We start from the raw sequence: 17,922 nt of genomic DNA, 5'->3' as shown, positions 1-17,922 counted from the left end.
ATCATTCCCCAATTGATAAATGGTCAAAGTATATGAACAGGCAGTTTTAAGAGGATGAAATTAAAGCTATCTATAGTTATATGAAAAAATGTTCTAAATCTCTATTAATTAGAGAAATGCAAATCAAAACAACTCTGGGATATCACATCACATGTATCAAATTGACTAACATGACAAAACAGGACTATGATAAATGTTGAAGAAGATCTAGGCTAGGAGAGTTGGAACATTAATTCATTGTTGGTGGAGCTATAAGCTGATCCAACCATTCTGAAGAGCAATTTGGAACTATGCCCAAAGGGCTACAAAAAATGTGCATGCCCTTTGACCCAGAAATACTGCTTCTAGGACTGTATCCCCAAGAGATCATAAAAATGGGAAAGGGTCCCACATGTAGAAAAATATTTATAGCAGCTCTCTCTTTGTGGTGGCCAAAAAATGGAAATCAAAGGGATGCCCATCAATTGGGGAATGGCTGAATAAACTGTGGTATATGAATGTAATGGAGTACTATTGTGCTATAAGAAATGATGAACAAGAAGACTTCATAGAGGTCTGGAAATACTTATATGAACTGATGCTGAGCTAAAGGAGCAGAACCAGGAGAATTTTTTGTACACAGCAACCACTGTAGTGTGCAAGGGTTTTCTTCTGGTAGGCTTAGGACTTCATTGCAATGAAAGGACTTAAAAAATTCCCAGTGGTCTCTTATGGCAAAATACCTTCCACATCAGGAGAAAGAACTATGGAATTCAATCACAGTATGTAACAGATCATTTTATTTTGTATTATGTTTTGGTTTGTTTTATGATTTCTCCCATTCATTTTAATTCTTCTGTGTAACATGACTAAAGTGAAAATGTATTCAATAGGAATATATGTGTTGAACCTATATAAAGTCATATGTTGTCTCAGGGAGGGAGGGGGAAGTAGGGAGGAAGGAGGAGGAAGGAGGGGAAAAATTCTAAGTTATATGGAAGTGATTGTGGAACACTGAAAACAAGTAAAATAAAATCAAAAGAAAAGAGAAAGTTTATCCTTCAGAAAGAAGGGAAATTATATTGAGAACGAATTATTTTATATCTCAATGTCCTATAATAGAAATAAATAAAAAATTTGAATTAAAAAAAAAGGAACAGATAACTGCGTATCAAGAATAAGGTAGAAATGGAGGGGATATACTAGTTAAGTTTAAAAAAAAGTTAGGTGCCAATTTTGATGGCCAGGGCAATTCCCTTGGGTGTTGGAGTGTTCCCCATGTTTTTTACAGAACTCTAGATAAAGGCATTACATATACTACTTTTGGATCACAGTACTTCTTGAAGTAAACCATACCAATTCATTTTCATTTAATTTCGTTCATTTAAACAAACTAATATACTGGGGAGACAGAGAAAGAATAATAATAGGAAAATTTCTAAAGAGCTTTAAGGTTTGCCAAAGACTTCACATAGATATTATCTTATTTGATTGTCACATCAGCTCTGGGATGTAGGTGCCATTATGATCCCCATTTTACTGATGAAGAAATTGAGAATGAAACAGGATCAGTAACCTCAGAATCCCACTTGGATCATGTTTAGGACTTGAATTCAGGTCTTCCCAACTTTACTAACGTACTTTATCCACTGTACCACTCAGAAATCTGTGACTTCAGGGAGTTTATATTCTGTCAAACTCAAATGAGTCCGTTTTCCAGATATGTACTGGCATTAATTGTGCAACATTTGCTATAAATATAGATTGTTTAGGTTGATAGATTGTTTAAAACGTGCTCTATTTTTGTCACTATTGAAATACTCCATTCACATTTTAGTTGGAACAAGTAAAGAATTTGTACCTCAAGTGCTCATTTCTTTTGAATTATTTCTGGACAGTCCTTTGATAACTTCAGAGTACATTCACCCATGTCACATCAGTTGAAAAGTATATATCTTTCTAAGAGGACAATCTACAAATATCAAACAGGATTTTGATTCAGCTATTTTCTTGGTGAGCAAAACTGTCCCACCCTTTTTTAATTCCTCTGACCATATGGATTTTGCCATAGTTTTTGTTGTTTATTTGCTTACCCTGAATTGTAAGTGCATGAAAATATCTTAGGAAAAAAATAATGTATGAAATACAAGAAAATTGTTTTTAAAGACATGCAACATGAGAGGCAAACCTTTACCATTCTAAACCTACAAAGAATCAGGAAGCTCCTTCCCTGCCCCCTCAAAACTGCTAAAGCCTGGTGAATTACACTTCAAGGTAATTGCACATCTTTTATCACGTCTTCTCCCTTTAAACTGATGCTTTATAGATGACTATTGAACTGTTCTTCCAACACCACAAATCTAAATTAACCTGAAGTACAACAGAGCTTTCAGAGTCCTGTATCGTGAGTCCAAAGAAGATTTGGAAAATATCTCTATTCTAGAAGGCCTTATCTTAATTATTTTTTCTTATCAAAGTAAGCATAACATTTTCAAACAATGCCTGATAAGACTCAGACTTAAATGTGCATCATCCTACTGTCTCTATCCATCTATACACTCCTAAAATATTTTCTTTTTCTTAACGATTGAAGGAGGTGAGTTTCTAGAATTCTTTTGTTTAACTTGTGATAGCTACTCTCATGAACCTATAAAAGAGCTATAACTTTTATTCAGCAGAGGGTTACTTACAACATGGGTTCTTGGACTTCTTTGTGTATCATAGATCCATTCAAAAGTCAGATGAAGCCTGTCAACCCCTTCCAGAATAGTATTTGTTAAGTATATCCATAACTGAGTGAAGTGCTAAATTTCTGTTATAGGTTAGCAAAAAGAAAATCAATTTATCCTTCTATCTTTTTTTCTTTATCCATGTTAAGAACACATTACTTAGAGAAGGTAAGACATAGTGAACAGTTTTCTGGACTCAGAAATAGGAAGACATCAGTTTCAAATTGTGCTTTGAATAGCTATTAGTTATGTGTTTATGGGCAACTAATTTTGCTTCTGTGAGTCTCAGTTTTCTCATCTGTAAAATGGGACTAAAATTATACCTGTTAAAGGAGTGTGCTGGAGTCAGATGGCACCAGCTTGTCAGAGTTGCTTTCTGAGCATTTATATCTCCCAAATCAGCCAGCACTGTAAATAAGGGCTTGATTTATCTTGCGTTGGTCTAGTCTTAAAATGACAGAGTAAATGTTAACAATGAATATTAAGCTTAATAAGTGTGCTGAGCTTTTCAGAGAGTCTGTTGTTAAACATTTTGCAGCTCCACCCTGATATAGTGCCATCTACCTCACACAGTTGTTATAAGGAAGAAATTAATAATATGACCCTTCTTGACTACTTTGCAAACTTTGCTCTTAGTTCAATAAATAGTTAAATCTCATAAGCTGTGAAAAATAATACAGCCACAAAAATATTAAACCAGGTATCTATAACTGAGAAATCCAAGACTGGTTTAAAATTTAGATAGATAGATAGATAGATAGATAGATAGATAGATAGATAGATAGATAGATAGACAGATTTTATATTTATATATATAAACATATATATAATGTTTAGTCATTTTTCATATCCAACTCCTTGTGACCTCTTTTAAGGTTTTCTTGGCAAAGATATTCTCGTGGTTTACCATTTCCTTCTCCAGCTCATCTTACATATAAGGAGTCTGAGACAAACAGGGCAAAATGACTTGACCAAGGTTGCACAGCTAATAAGTGTTTGAGATTGGATTAAACTCAGAAAGACAAGTCTTACTGACTACAGCTCTAATACTTTATCTACTGGGTCACCTAGCTTCTCCAGATCTATATATGGATATTAACATATAAATCTAGATCTAGATATTGAGATATAGTTATAGATATATCTATGGATGCATAAAGTCTATTGATGTGTTCATCTATATAATATATAGATACTAGCTTCATTTCTTCAGATCAATCAGTGACATTCTCTTAAAACAACTGGTGAAATGATTGAATTTTCCGACAGTTCAGTGGAAGGGTGGGCAGAGATCAAACCTGTTGATTGATTCACTTGACTTCTCTATACTTTGTGCAAACCAGCAAGATAAACCTAACTCAGTATGAAATGTCTCCCTTTTAACTGGAAATTTCAAATGTACTTCTCAGGGTTAGGAAATTAAAAGTATAATATAATTTGTTGGTAGGTTTTTCGCTATTTTCCAGTAGTGTCCAACTCTTCATGACCCATTTGGGGTTTTCTTGGCAAAGACACTAGAATGGTTTGCCATGTTGTTCTCCAGCTTATTTTACAGAGAAGGAAACTGAGGCAAACAGGACTAAATGAGTTACCCGTGGTCACACAGCAAATAAGTGTCTGAGGCCAGATTTGAACTAGGGTCTTCCTGATTTTAGGCCTGGCAAAACATAATTATGAAACTGTGATTCCATATTATCTCAACTCTACTTCTTGTCCAATGTAAAAAAAAATTAATAATCAAGTAAGACTTTCTAAGCCTCCATTTGCTCATGTAAAAAAAGGAAGCAGTTGGACCTGAACTGTTTGTCTATCAGTCAAAAGGGCTGCTGATCTAACTATCTAAGCAAGCACTGTCTATCTTGATTTTCAGTGGAATGGCAGCTAAGCAAAACGAGGGTACCAAAGGAACTGGTGTGTGTGTGTGTGTGTGTGTGTGTGTGTGTGTGTGTGTCTGTGTGTGTGTATGTATGTATGTATGCAGACTTTTGTTACGCAGTGAAGAAAATTCCTTCAGCAACGTAGTTCTAAGGCCATGCTATTATTTATACTGTTAGAAATTTTCTTGGAGTACTGAGAGACAAAGTATCTTCTCCAGGCTCACATAATCTTCAGTTTCAAGGAGGTCCCAGATTGTTCAGAATCTGATTTTGGCCCTGTATTCTCTACCGCAAACTGCTTTTCATGTACTGGAATATTTAGATGAATGGTGGGATAATTTATACTGTGAATGAATCTGGTGCTTATTAACAGAAGTGTAGTGATTTCCATGAGACTTGGTTTTCCAAACATGGGCATGAACAAAGGATAGAACAGAAAGGTTAATGTAAATGACCCACTCTTTGTGGCTTCTTACTGGTAGAAGGTCAGGGTTATGTGCTCATGTAAATGCTGAGTCAAAGACAGTGAGCTCCTCAGTGAATACTCATCATTACTTAGATATTAAGAGAAGGTAACAAATTCAATCAGTAGCATTTATGAAATGCTTGTTAAAATTCGTTAAATTCTATGCTAATTGCTTCAGATGTAGAGGAAAGATGTAAACCAGTTCTTGACTTTAAAAATCTTATATTCTATTAGAAGATACAATATGTACCTTTATACAAAATTTTATTTACACATATACAAAATTAATATAAGATGCTTTGGGAAGTGGTAAACACCTGCAAGCAGGAGACCATTAAAGATTTTATGTAAAGGTTGATATTTCCTCTGAATCTTTGAAAAAAAACCAACTAGGGATTCTCAAAACTAGAAGTGAAGAAGTTGTATGGGCATATAAAATGGAGGGTGTTACGTGAGGAGCAGAAAGGAGTGCATGAAGGGTAACAACATAGACTAAGGCTAAAAAGATAGGTTGGATGCGAGAAGTATAGGTTCAATGGGAGTTGTCAATACCAAACGAGAAGAGTTTATATTGATTCTGGAGGCAATAAGGAGTCATTGAAGTTTATTGAGGAGGACAGTTTCTTAGTAAAACATATGCTTTAGGAGAATTACTTGGTAACTTTGTGGAGAAAATGCATAGATGTGGGGTAAAACTAGTCAGGGTGATGAAGTAAGAGGCCATTGTAATAGTCCAGATGAGAAATAATGAAGGCTTGAACTACAGTGGTGGCTGGTTAGAAGGAAATATAGGGGAAAACTGTCAAAACAAGGTTTGGCACTGTAACAACGAGGAGAAAGAGAGAATGCCAGCAACTGGTCTCTCTTTTCTCAGTGGATTACAAGGCAAAGTTGCCAAGTAAGGGGATAAAGGGGCATGATGGTGTGGGAGCCTGGAGGAGAGAAAAGATTTGGAACAGCTACTGAGAAGTGGAGGATAGAGACACAATTAAGAAGGAGTAAAAGAATTACCTTCATGCATCGAGAAAGCATTTGAGATTAGATATAAATTTGGACTGGACCCAGTCAACTTTCTTACATATCTTTATTAACTCTTTTTGACACTTTATGAGAAAGAGCACAGGACACATCTGGTTGGTAGAAGTAACCTACGTTGCTACCAAAATGGTTACTTGGCAAGGCTTAAGCTATGATAGGACAAGTGTTCAAGAGATTGTGTTTGTGTGTATCTGTACGTGTGTACATGCATGTGCATGTATAAACATATGTAAGTATGGTGTACATATATAAATATCCATGTGTATATCAAATATATAATGTAAGCATATAAATGTATTTACACATATGTATTAATATACACATACTTGTATGTATATTCCAAATATTTTGCTCCTTTGTTCTATCATAGTTTATACTTAAAAATTACTGAAAAATTGTGTTCATCTCATATTCCAGCAAGGTTATATACTTAGATTCTGCAAGCTCAATTTCAGTGATATGTCATCCAAAAATTACCAGAAGAGTAGGCTGGTTTTTGAGGAGGTAGAGGAACTAGAAACCAAATTACCAACATTCACTAGAATGTGGATAAGGTTTAGGAGCTCTAGAAAAAAATGTACTTCTGCTTCATTGACTACGCTAAAACATTTGACTGTGTAGATCACAACAAAATGTGCCAAGTCTTCAAAGAAATGGGAGTATCAGAGTATCTTTCTTGTCTTCTGGGGAACCTGTACGTAGTCCAAGAAGGAACAGTCAGAACCAAGCATGGGACAGCTTATTGGTTTAAAATTGGAAAAGTACAACAAGGCTGTATTGCCACCTTATTTATTTAACTTACATGCAGAGTATATCGAGTAAGATGCCAGATTGGATGAATCAAAATCTGGAATTAAGGCTGCTGGGAGAAATATCAACAAAGTCACTTATGCAGATGATACCACTCCGATGGCAGAAAAAAAAAAGGAATTAAAAATTCTCTAGATGAGAGTGAAAGAAGAGAGTGAAAACCTGACTTGAATCTTAACATAAAAAAAAAACAAAAAACAAAAACTAAGGTCTTGGCAACTGATCCCATCACTTCCTGGCAAATAGAGGGAGAAGAAGTGGAAGCCATGTCAGATTTTATATCCTCGGGCTCAAATATCACTGCAGATAGTGACTGCAGGAATGAAATTAAAAGACATTTGCTCCTTGGAAGGAAAACTATGGCACAACCAGACAGGATACTTCTTTGTAAAGAAGAGATATCACCTTGCCAACAAATGTCTATTTAATCAAATCTATGTTTTTTTTTCTTTTTTCCAGTAACAATGTGTGATTGTGAGAATTGAATTGTAGGCAAAGTCTAGTGCCACAAAAACAAGGCTTTCAAATTGCTCTGGAGAAGACTTTTGAGAATCCTTTGAACTGAAAGAAGGTCAAACAAGTCAATACTTAAAAGATATTAATTCAGGCTATTCGCAGAAAAGTCAAGCATTGAAGCTGAAGCCTAAAGACTTTGGCCACAGGTTGAGATGACCGGGCTAATTGGAAAAGACCCTGATGTTGGGGAAGATTGAAGGCAAAAGGAAAAGGGGATGGCACAAGAGGAGTTGGATTGATAGTGTCATGGGAACAAGAAATGTTAATTTGGACAGACTTCAAGAGATAGTGGAGCACAGAATAGCACGGCATGCATTGGTCCATGGTGTCACAAAGAGTTGGACAAACCTGAACAACGTGTATGTGTATGTGTGTGTATGCATATGTATATATGCATAAATGCATGTATATAGACACATATCATGTATGTATGCATGTATATATACACACGTATATATTATGATATGTATATATGCACTCACACAACATATGGCAGCCTGGTGCAAGGAAAAGGATGGTGAATCTGAAATCAGAAAATATGTTTGAAGCTTCACTTGGCTTCAGACTATTTCTCTCCTTAACTAGATTATTTAATCTCTGTGATTTGAATATTGAGCTTCACAAATGAAATAAATTAGCTAGCTAGAAGTAAAGATTCCATTGCAGTTTTGCTTTTTAAGATAATAATTGTTGCAGATGCTTAATGGTTTTTATATGTCTTGAGAGCAGAACTGGTAAGTGACAGGAACGCTGGACTTAGAGTCAGGGCACCAATGTCTGGATCTTGACTTTACCCCCTTCTTCTCTGTGGGACCTCATGTAATTCACTTGCTTGATTTCAGTTTCCTCATCTGAAACATGAAGGAGTTGGCCTTAGAATCAAGAGGACCTGGGTTCACATCTTTCCCTTGATATCTACTTATGACAAATCATGAAACTTCTCTGAACCTCAGTTTCTTCACCTGTACAATGAGGATAATTGTAGCATCTATTTGATGTGGCTATTATAGGGATCAAATAAGAGAAAATATGTAAAAGGCTTTGTTAAGCATAAAGTACTTTGCAAATGCTGTTATAAACTCTTACAAACATCTGAGTCATGACATGGTCTTACTTATAGTTGGAGCCAGATCTGGTAGTACGGGCAAGTAATGCCATGTACTTGGAAGGCTGAAACTGGTGGATCTCTTGCGTTCTGGAGTTCTGATCTACAGTAGGCTATGCTGATTGGCTGTGGATGCTCAATTTAGCTGTAATTTGGTGAATGCCACCTCCAGCAGGAGAATATCAGGTTGCCTGAGGAGGGTTGTGAACCTCTCCAGGTTAGCAATGGACCAGATTAAAACTCCCATGTCAGTCTGTGGTGGGATTAGCCTGTGAGTGACTGCCACACTTACAGACTGGGGGAAAGAGGGAGACCCAATCTTTAAAAAAATATAGTGTGGCTAATCTCTTCTTGAAAAGGAACTTTTTTGAAATTAGAACTTTCAGTCTTCCTTGGGGCCTATAAGCATATGTAGCACTGGAACTGTAAAATACAATACAGTTAGATATGAAAGCCTTTACTCTGAGCACTTTTGTTTTTGGAGGCACTTATATAGTTCGTCTGCTTATTTATTTTGGTGCCATCATGTGTGATACATGGCTGCTGACGATACAAGGACTAAAGCCAGTGAGATTCAACACCTGTAAGTCGACTGAATCCACAAACACACTACTTTCAAACTGTCCTAAGTAGATAGGAAATTCCAAAAGACAGGAAGAAGGCACTGCTTGGAACATTCAGTTCTCTTTCTAAGAGTAATACTTCTACTGGATTTGGACACATTCCACTCTCCTCAATGCTGTGTCAATATTGACTGTGAAATGTTTCCAAGGCTCCCCAATCCCCTGACCTTCAGACAGACCTAGGGCAGAATCTCTTCCTGGCTGATTTTTCTGCTGGATAATTTCCCTTCTGAATTATCTCTTTGACATCAGGACCTCAAGAATGCAAATTCCTTATTCAGATCTCATAAGTTTATCCTATCTTACCCTTTTCTGGAGAATTAGTAAAAAGATCAAAATAAGATTAATACACATAGAAAATACTTCTTTTTAATTTTTTTTTGGTATTGGTTCTAAGTGGGACAGGACTTAAGGACCCATTCTCTTAAAATACCAAGGGAATTTTAGGGGGATAAAAGGGAAGGATTATTTTTTTCATCAGAGTTTTCAAATATAGGACAAAATTATAGATAGTTCATTAGAAGATGATGAATCTATACTACTCTTATTAATTTCATAGTGTATGTGTATGTGATAGAGAAAGACAGAGACAGAGAGAGAGAGAAGGAGGAAGAGGGAAAAAAGGGAGGGAGGAAGGGGCAGAGACAGAGACACATAGAGAGAAGGCTATTTGAAATCATTTATTAAAATTAAAAGATAATGTTAATGCCATTTCTTTTCTTTATGGATATGCATCTGGAAGTGAAAGCTCTGGCTTACACCTTTCAAGTAAACTTTAGAGCAATGTTGTAAAAAAGATTAATTCATTTAAGAGATTTCTGACTATCTGACTTAAGTCATTGTTGGTCACAGATCAACTCATGCACAAAGCATTAGGGGAATATAGTAGTTTAACTAGATGAGTCGTATTGCAATAAGGGAGTAGATCAAAAGATCTTGGAGTTATACATGATGAGACCTTTCCTGATAGACACACTTCCCCATCTGCAGCCCTCCCACCCTTCCAAAAAATGATGCACCATTATCCACCATAAGAAAGCAGAAATATTTTTAATAATAGCAGTGCTTAGGTTTTCATAAATGTGTTATTCAGTTCTCTAGAGCTATTAGAGCTTTGACTGAATAGAAGGAAATATTGGTAGAATTTTTATTTTTTTTATTTTTTATTTTTTGCAGACTCTCCACTGGCCTGAGCAAAGTGAGTCACATTTCGACATTTCGAAGTTTTTGAGCACTTGTTCAGATGTCTTGGCTCCTTGTGAACTGTCTTTCTCCAACCACTTTTTTTTGGTTGTTGTTGTTAATTATTAAATCCATGTGTGTTTCAAGGGCAATTTAAACTGTAGTACTACTTACTGATTAGTTTATGTGTAATTTGCACTCATGATGTTTTGATAAATTAGGGTAATTTCATGTCCAAGAAACATTTTGAGTTTTACTTATAAGCTTTTTAAAGCCTTTTTTCATAGAAATATGAAGTCATTTGGAGAAAGAAGAAGCAGAAAAAACAACGATCCTGTAGAGCAAATGATTTGAGTTTGGCTTATAATTCCAAAGACTTCTATGGAATGGGTTCTTACAAAAGGCAAGAACCTCTGTTTCACTCTATTTTTCTTCAGGCATGTCTTTGTGGTGCCTCAGGGGGCTTAAAAATCATCTAGGCTTTTTCATTAGGTCAGGGTTGGAAGGAAAATCACTCAGCTGTTTCACAGAATCATAAATTCTCTGAACTAAACGGTATCTCATGAGACCATGGAGTCCAAAATCTAAGCAAAACTCTCCTCTCTGACCTTGCTGACAAGTAGTCATATAGTCTACCCTGGTAGATGACCACTGATGAGAAACTTTCTACCTTCAGAGGCAAGCCATTTTACTTCTGGACTGCTTTGTTAGTAATTTTTTTCTTCCAATGTTGAGCTACATATTGGCATAACCTAAATCTGTTTTAGACCAACATAAATAATGATGGATCTTCAAAATGGATCCAGTTCCATATCTCCAGAGATAACGTTAGTACTAAAACTGCTGCGTTGCTATCACTGGAAAGCTGCAGTGGTCCCCTGGGAGACATCCATGACCTATAGGAACCCCCATAGTGATGACTTAATTCTTTCTGACTCTCCTTCCTCTCTCCAATCCAGTATTCACCTTCTCTTTTAATATAGATAGAGAACAGGAAGGTGGTATTAAGAAAGGTGAAAGAGTTGGTCAGGGAGAAACTGAACTAGGAAGCGATATTCTCCTCAAAACCACTTAAATAATAAAAGCCACAGGTGATTTGAATCCTGAACTGAAACCTTTAGAGGAGAGGCATTGCCAGTCTCCAACAAGTATCTGAACAAATCACCACTCTTTTCAGTGGCAGACAGCAACCTCCCTTGGACCTTATCAGATTAGTTTTCAATTTTATTCAGCAAATGATTATGAAGCATTTACTTTGTACAGAGCACTGTATTAGGCCCTGGGTTAGATTAAAAATAAAAAAATAAGATACAGTCCCAGAAATTTTTAGTTCTTCTCTGGGCTAAGCTTTAGATTCACTTCTTATAGAAGTCTTTCCCTTATTTTCCCAGGTATTACTGTTCTCCATTGCACTATAATTACTTTGAATTTATTTAACATATTTGCACATCTTTTCAAGAGATATTGTGTTATAGTGGCTAGGGAGTTAACCTTCAAACCTGGAGGATCTGCATTCAAATCTTGTGTTTCACCCTTGCTACTTAAATTACTCTAGGTAAAGTGATTTAACTTGTCAGCACTCTAATACATGGCAGATAAGGTACTGACCAAGACTGATAATTTCTTCATCCAGGAATTCTCTTACCATCCTTGTGTAGATATAGTCTAGTCCCAGTTTCCATCCCATTGCCATCCTCATTCCTAAACTTATCCCTATAACCATCCCCACCCCCGTAACCATTTCCATTCTTAAATCTATCCCTATCATCATCCCTATCCCATGCTCATCACCATTCCTATTTCTATCTCAATACAAACTTATCTGATTGTGTTTTTTTTCCAAAATTCCTCTAAAAAGTTAAGCTCCCTAAGGGCAAAGATGATTTTGTGATTTTTTTCCATATCCCTAGTGCTGAACATAGCACCTGGCATATAAATGGACTTAAGAAATACTTATGGAGTTGAAATTAATTGAATGTTTGAGTGCATAAAATAGATGCAAAGAAGTATGGGAACTTTCTGTAAGGATGAATCGTCTACTAATCAGTAAGGGCTGTTCATGAAACACACATCTTATTTTCAAAGGAAAATACTTCTAGAATGTTTAAAAAGGAAAAAATCACTCTATTAGGAGGCTTTACCTGCATACTTGTAAAAAGCATAACATAGGTAAAATAACATTAAATTAGAGAATACAGATGCAAATCAAAACAACTCTGAGGTACCACATCACACCTATAAGATTGGCAAACATGACAGAACAAGAAAATGATAAATGCTGGAGAGGATGTGGGAGAGTTGGAACACTAATTCATTGTTGGTGGAGCTGTGAGCGCATCCAACCATTCTGGAGAGCAATTTGGAACTATGCCCAAAGGGCTACAAAAATGTGCATACCCTTTGACCCAGCAATATCGCTACTAGGACTATATCCCCAAGAGATCATAAAAATGGGAAAGGGTCCCACATGTACAAAAATATTTATAGCAGCACTCTATGTAGTTGCCAAAAACTGGAAGTCAGGGGGATGTCCATCAATTGGGGAATGGCTGAATAAATTATGGTATATGAATGTAATGGAGTACTATTGTGCCATAAGAAATGATGAACAAGAAGACTTCAGAGAGGCCTGGAAGGACTTATATGACCTGATGCTGAGTGAAAGGAGCAGAACCAGGAGAACTTTATGCACAGCAACAACCACAGTGTGTGAGAGTTTTTTCTGGTAGACTTAGATTTTTGTAATAACACAAGAACTTCTGAAAAAAAAAAAAATCCCAATGGTGGACCTCAAGGCAAAATGCCTTCCACACTCAGAGAGAGAAATATGGAAGTCACTCACATAATGTAGCAGATCATGTTTGTGTATGTGTATCTGTTTGTGTATCATGTTCTGATTTGTTATACGGATTCTTTCATTTATCTTAGTCTGACTACATAGCATGACTATAGTGAAAATATACTCAATAGGAAAGTATATGTAGAATCTATACAGAATTGTATGCAGTCGTGGGGAGGGAGGGAGGTAGTGGGGGGTGGGTGGGGAGGGATAAAATCGCAATTGTATGGCAGTGATTGTTAAACATTAAAAAAAAAAATTAGAGAATACAATCTAGATCACTAGAACTCTGACTTCAACATTTGGATTTCTAGGCAACAGCCTTTCTCAATAGAGAGGGTAAATGTAATGGACAGATGTAATCTTTTCTTAAAACAGAATTTTGATAGTTTTTGTTTCTATATAGCACATACAATTTCCTTCTCTATATTCACCTACACCCTTGCAGAAAGCTACTCCTTAAAACAAAGATTTATTTTTTAAGAAAAAGGAGAAAAAATAAGCAAAACTAAGTAACACCCCCCCAAAATAACATTATATTCAACATTCCACAACAATGGCTACTTCTCATCTCTTTTCCACTTCTCATCTCTTCTTTGTAGTCAGATTCATGCTTTATATTTTTTAAATTACTTTTTGTATTCATTAAATATTGCCCAATTATAAATAACAAAAATTCAACAATCTTTTTTTTTTAATTTTGAGTTTTAACTTATCTTCCTCTCTCCCTCTCCCTTGCTGTGAGGAGGTAAGTAATTTGATTTTGATTATACATGTAAAGCCATGCAAAAAATATTTCTATATTAGCCATGTAACAAAAATAAAATCACAACATAAAACAATAAAAATAAAGAAATTAAAAATCAATCTGCACCCAGGATTCATCAGTTTTATCTCTGGAGGAAGATAGCATTTTTCATCATGAGTTCTTTGAAATTGTCTTGGATTAGGGGGGCTGAGCCAAGATGGCTGAGTGAGAGCAACTACTCACCTAAACTCGTAGACAAACTCCCTCAGATACCTCTAAAAAGAGAATCTGACCAAATTTTGACCATGCAGAATCCAAAAGGAGACAGACTGTGGCAGTTTCACAGCCCAGGATAGACTGGAAGATTGATGAGAAGAATCTGTTCCACTATGAAGTGTTTGGAACTCTCAGCTTATCAAGGTCATGGTGCCCTTGGGAGAAATCTCTTGAGACATCATGTCCTTGCATGACTTACATGATGGACCACCCTTATGCAATAACCAACCTTCACAATTATCTTGAGCAAGAGCAACAACAGCCAAGCACGTAAACTCAGCACACTGTGTTTACAAACTTCTTGCATGAATGGAAGTAGATTGCTTATATATACGCTGAGCTAGCTGAGAATAAATGGAGTGCATACCATCTTTGCTCGTGCCTCATTCATTTGTGCCCGGAAAAAAGATCTCATGCAGGCATGAGATCTTTTGGAACTCAACATTCCACGAAGGTGGAGGAGCATACAGCACACAGCACAGCATCCCTGCCGTGGCACAGCCAAACAGGAAAGGCCTGGGCGATCTGAGAAAGCAGCAGCATGGTGGAATAGCAGCTCAGGGTGAGAATCAAGCAGAACCAGAGCCAAGTGAGTGAGAGCCACAGACCAAGACCCAGGAATCTCTGCAGCAGTTGTGCCTGAGACTTTCAGAACGCAGATCAAATGTCTGTAAGTCACCTACTTGAACTTCCAGGACCAAAATGGCCGAGTGATCAGTACATGCTCTGTCCCTCTCCTCTTGCTGATTTTGAAAGAACCATAAAATATTTCCCACAGTGTGCAAGGTCTTTTTCTGGTAGACTTAGAACTTCATTGCCATGCAAGGACTTAAAAAATTCCCAATGTTCTTTTAAGGCAAAATGCTTTCCACATCCAGAGAAAGAGCTATGGATTTAAATTGCAGATTGTAACAGACCATTCGCTTTTGTATTACATTTTGGTTTGTTATTTGATTTCTCCCATTCATTTTAATTCTTCTATACAACATGATTAAGGTAAAAATGCATTTAATAGGAGCGTATGTGTAGAACCTATATAAAATTATATGCTGTCTTGGGGAGGGAGGAGGAAGTGGAGGGGAGAGAGGGAGAGAGAGGGAAAGAAAAAATCTAGGTTTTATGGTACTGATTGTGGAACACTGAAAAAAAAATATGTGTATATATACACACATATATATATAAATTTAAAAAAAAAGAAATTGTCTTGTATTTGTCCTGATTAGAATAGCTAAATCTTTTATAGTTCATCATCCTTTCAATACTTTTGTCACTCTGCAAAAGGTTCTTCTTGTTCTGCTCACTTCACTTTATACAAGTTCATCTAAGTCTTCCAAGGCTTATCTGAAATCATTCTGCTTGTCATTTCTTATAGCAGAGTAGTATGCCATCACAATCATATACTCATTTAGCCATTCTCCATTTCCTCAATTTCCATTTATTAGCTATATAAAAGAGCTGCTACAAATATTTTTGTACAAATATTTCCTTTTTTCCATTTTCTTTAATGCCTTTACATCACAGTAGTTATATCTCTAGGTCAAAATGTATGATCAGTTGTATAACCCTTTGAAGGTAATTCTGAATTGCTCTCCAGAATGGTTCAACCAAGTTTTCTTGGGCAGGAAGACTGTCTCACTTTAACTTTTTATTGGATCTTCAAGGTCAGAGTTCAATTTCATTATTTTAAACATTGGAAGGGAATGTTGGGAGAACTCAGTTGAGTGCTTCACTGTTCTGCCATCTTGGTTCTGCCCCCAGGAGAACTGAGTTTTATAATTTTAGTATGTTATTTTCAATTTAACTTGTTATATAATTATAGTTCTTTCCATTTACATCATTGTAGTCATTGTGTGTCATTTACCTGACTTTGTTTGCATCACTTTGCATCAGCTTATATATATACATATACATATACACATACATGTATATATTTATACATATATGTATATATATATTTCCATCCTTCTCTGCATTCATCATATTTGTCGTTTCTTATAGCACAGTAATATTCCTTCATGTTCATACCCTATAGTTTTTTTAGCCTTTCCTTAGTCATTAGGGATCTATTTTGTTTCACGTTCTTTAATACAACAAAAACGTACCCTTATTAATAATTGCATGTGTTTGTGGCTCTTTTCCAGAATCATCTCCAGAGACAGAAATTTTACTACCTCATTCTTGGCACGATCCAGTGACTCAAGATCCATAACATCCGGACACCTTTCTTTGTCTTGTCTTCTAGCTAGTGTCCTTTTTGCCCCAAGGTGAATACATTTCCTCTCATTCTATACTTAGTAAAGTTGATGAACAGCTGGTTACCAGATTCTCCATAAAGCCTTCCAGACATGAGAAGCATCATATTAAATTACTCAATTACCTTTCTCTTCCTCTCTCCCTTCCTTCTTCCCTCCCTTCATCTCTCTCTCTCTCCTCCCTAAACAATCACATTTTTTTCCATTGGTCAGAACACTGAATTTAAGTTTAAGCCCCATTTAAGTTGTAGAAATGCCAAAGGTCACAGGCCTCAAACAGATAGCAATGTTTCACTAACTTTAGGCTTGATGATTGATTCTATGAATTTGTAGTGATTTCCAACACTTCCAATTAGCTGTGTTTGAGTAGACACTAAGCTGATATTAAAACTGTAAACCATGAAGCTTTCAGTGTGAGCTAGGGGAGTGAGAGATGCATGAAAGTCAATAGAGACATTTAACAAATGTTCCTTGAATGAACGAAGGGATGAATGTATTGAATTCTGTCTCTTACGAGCTGTGAGATGTTGCAGAACATTCCAGTACTTTGTCTTATAACTCAGAATTATCTCATTCATTCAGGGACAGAAGGCAGATTTTTCTAGTTCATTGGTGAGAAAATAGATCTCTTCCTATCCTCCATCAAATCCTGAGGATATGAAGCAAATATATTTATGTATATCTATTCTTTATCCCAGTTCCTGTTAGATCTCAGTCCTCAAACCAGGGGAAAATAATGTCAACATTCCTCCATAAAACACACAACCCAGCTCAATAAGTGTTTGTATTCTCCTACAAGATTTGGGCTTTAAAAACGACTCTGGGTAAGTATGTTCTTTTGTATGTGCTGTCTTACTCCATTAGAATGTAAGCTTCTTGAGGACAGAGACTGTCTTTATTTTGTTTATACTTCTATCCTCAGAGCTTAGCATAGTGTCTGATATATGTAAACACTAAGGAAATGTATGCCTTCCCACATACAGGGCATATGGCTACCTCTTATTAATAAATAAATAATAAATAGGAAGATGAAGGAATATTAGCATCCCTCAGCTGTCTTCTATTTCAGGCTCATATGAGCCTGACTGAAAAGGAAACTTTTACTAGAGTAGAAACAGAGCCATCATTAGCATGAGGAAAATGGAGATTTGTACCATGGCAAGGATATCTTTAGGGCATGCTCTTCATCTTCATGATGACTCCAGAGGCACAAGGCATGATAACCAAAATGCCCACAACCAAAACCCCTAGGGTCTCATACCCATGAAAACCCTCTTCTAGATCCGTGAATTCCAACACCAAACTCACAAGGACAAGGAAGCACTAGAACTTATTAGTTTACAGACCACCCTTCCAAGTACACCTGAATCTGTGGTAGGAAAGTTCCCTGAATGTTACTTTCTCTCTCTCCCTTCCTCTCCCTCCTCCCTTCTCTCTCTCTCTCTCTCTCTCTCTCTCTCTCTCTCTCTCTCTCTCTCTCTC

At 36.4% G+C, this 17,922-nt stretch overlaps 1 long non-coding RNA gene across 1 annotated transcript in view; it reads left to right on the top strand.

The window, feature by feature from the left end:
• The first annotated feature begins 14,509 nt into the window (after positions 1-14,509).
• LOC140532903 (uncharacterized) overlaps positions 14,510-17,922 on the top strand; it is a 240,907-nt gene continuing 237,494 nt past the window's right edge. Inside the window, exons 1-3 of the long non-coding RNA XR_011976731.1 lie at positions 14,510-14,858; positions 16,330-16,452; positions 17,139-17,264. This is a non-coding gene — a long non-coding RNA (uncharacterized lncRNA). The remainder of the gene's footprint in view (positions 14,859-16,329; positions 16,453-17,138; positions 17,265-17,922) is intronic.

Source organism: Notamacropus eugenii, chromosome 3 (genome assembly GCF_028372415.1).
Source record: "Notamacropus eugenii isolate mMacEug1 chromosome 3, mMacEug1.pri_v2, whole genome shotgun sequence".
Lineage (NCBI taxonomy): Eukaryota > Metazoa > Chordata > Mammalia > Diprotodontia > Macropodidae > Notamacropus > Notamacropus eugenii.
Note: the sequence above shows the minus strand (reverse complement) of the source record. Positions and strands in the feature narration are given on the sequence as shown.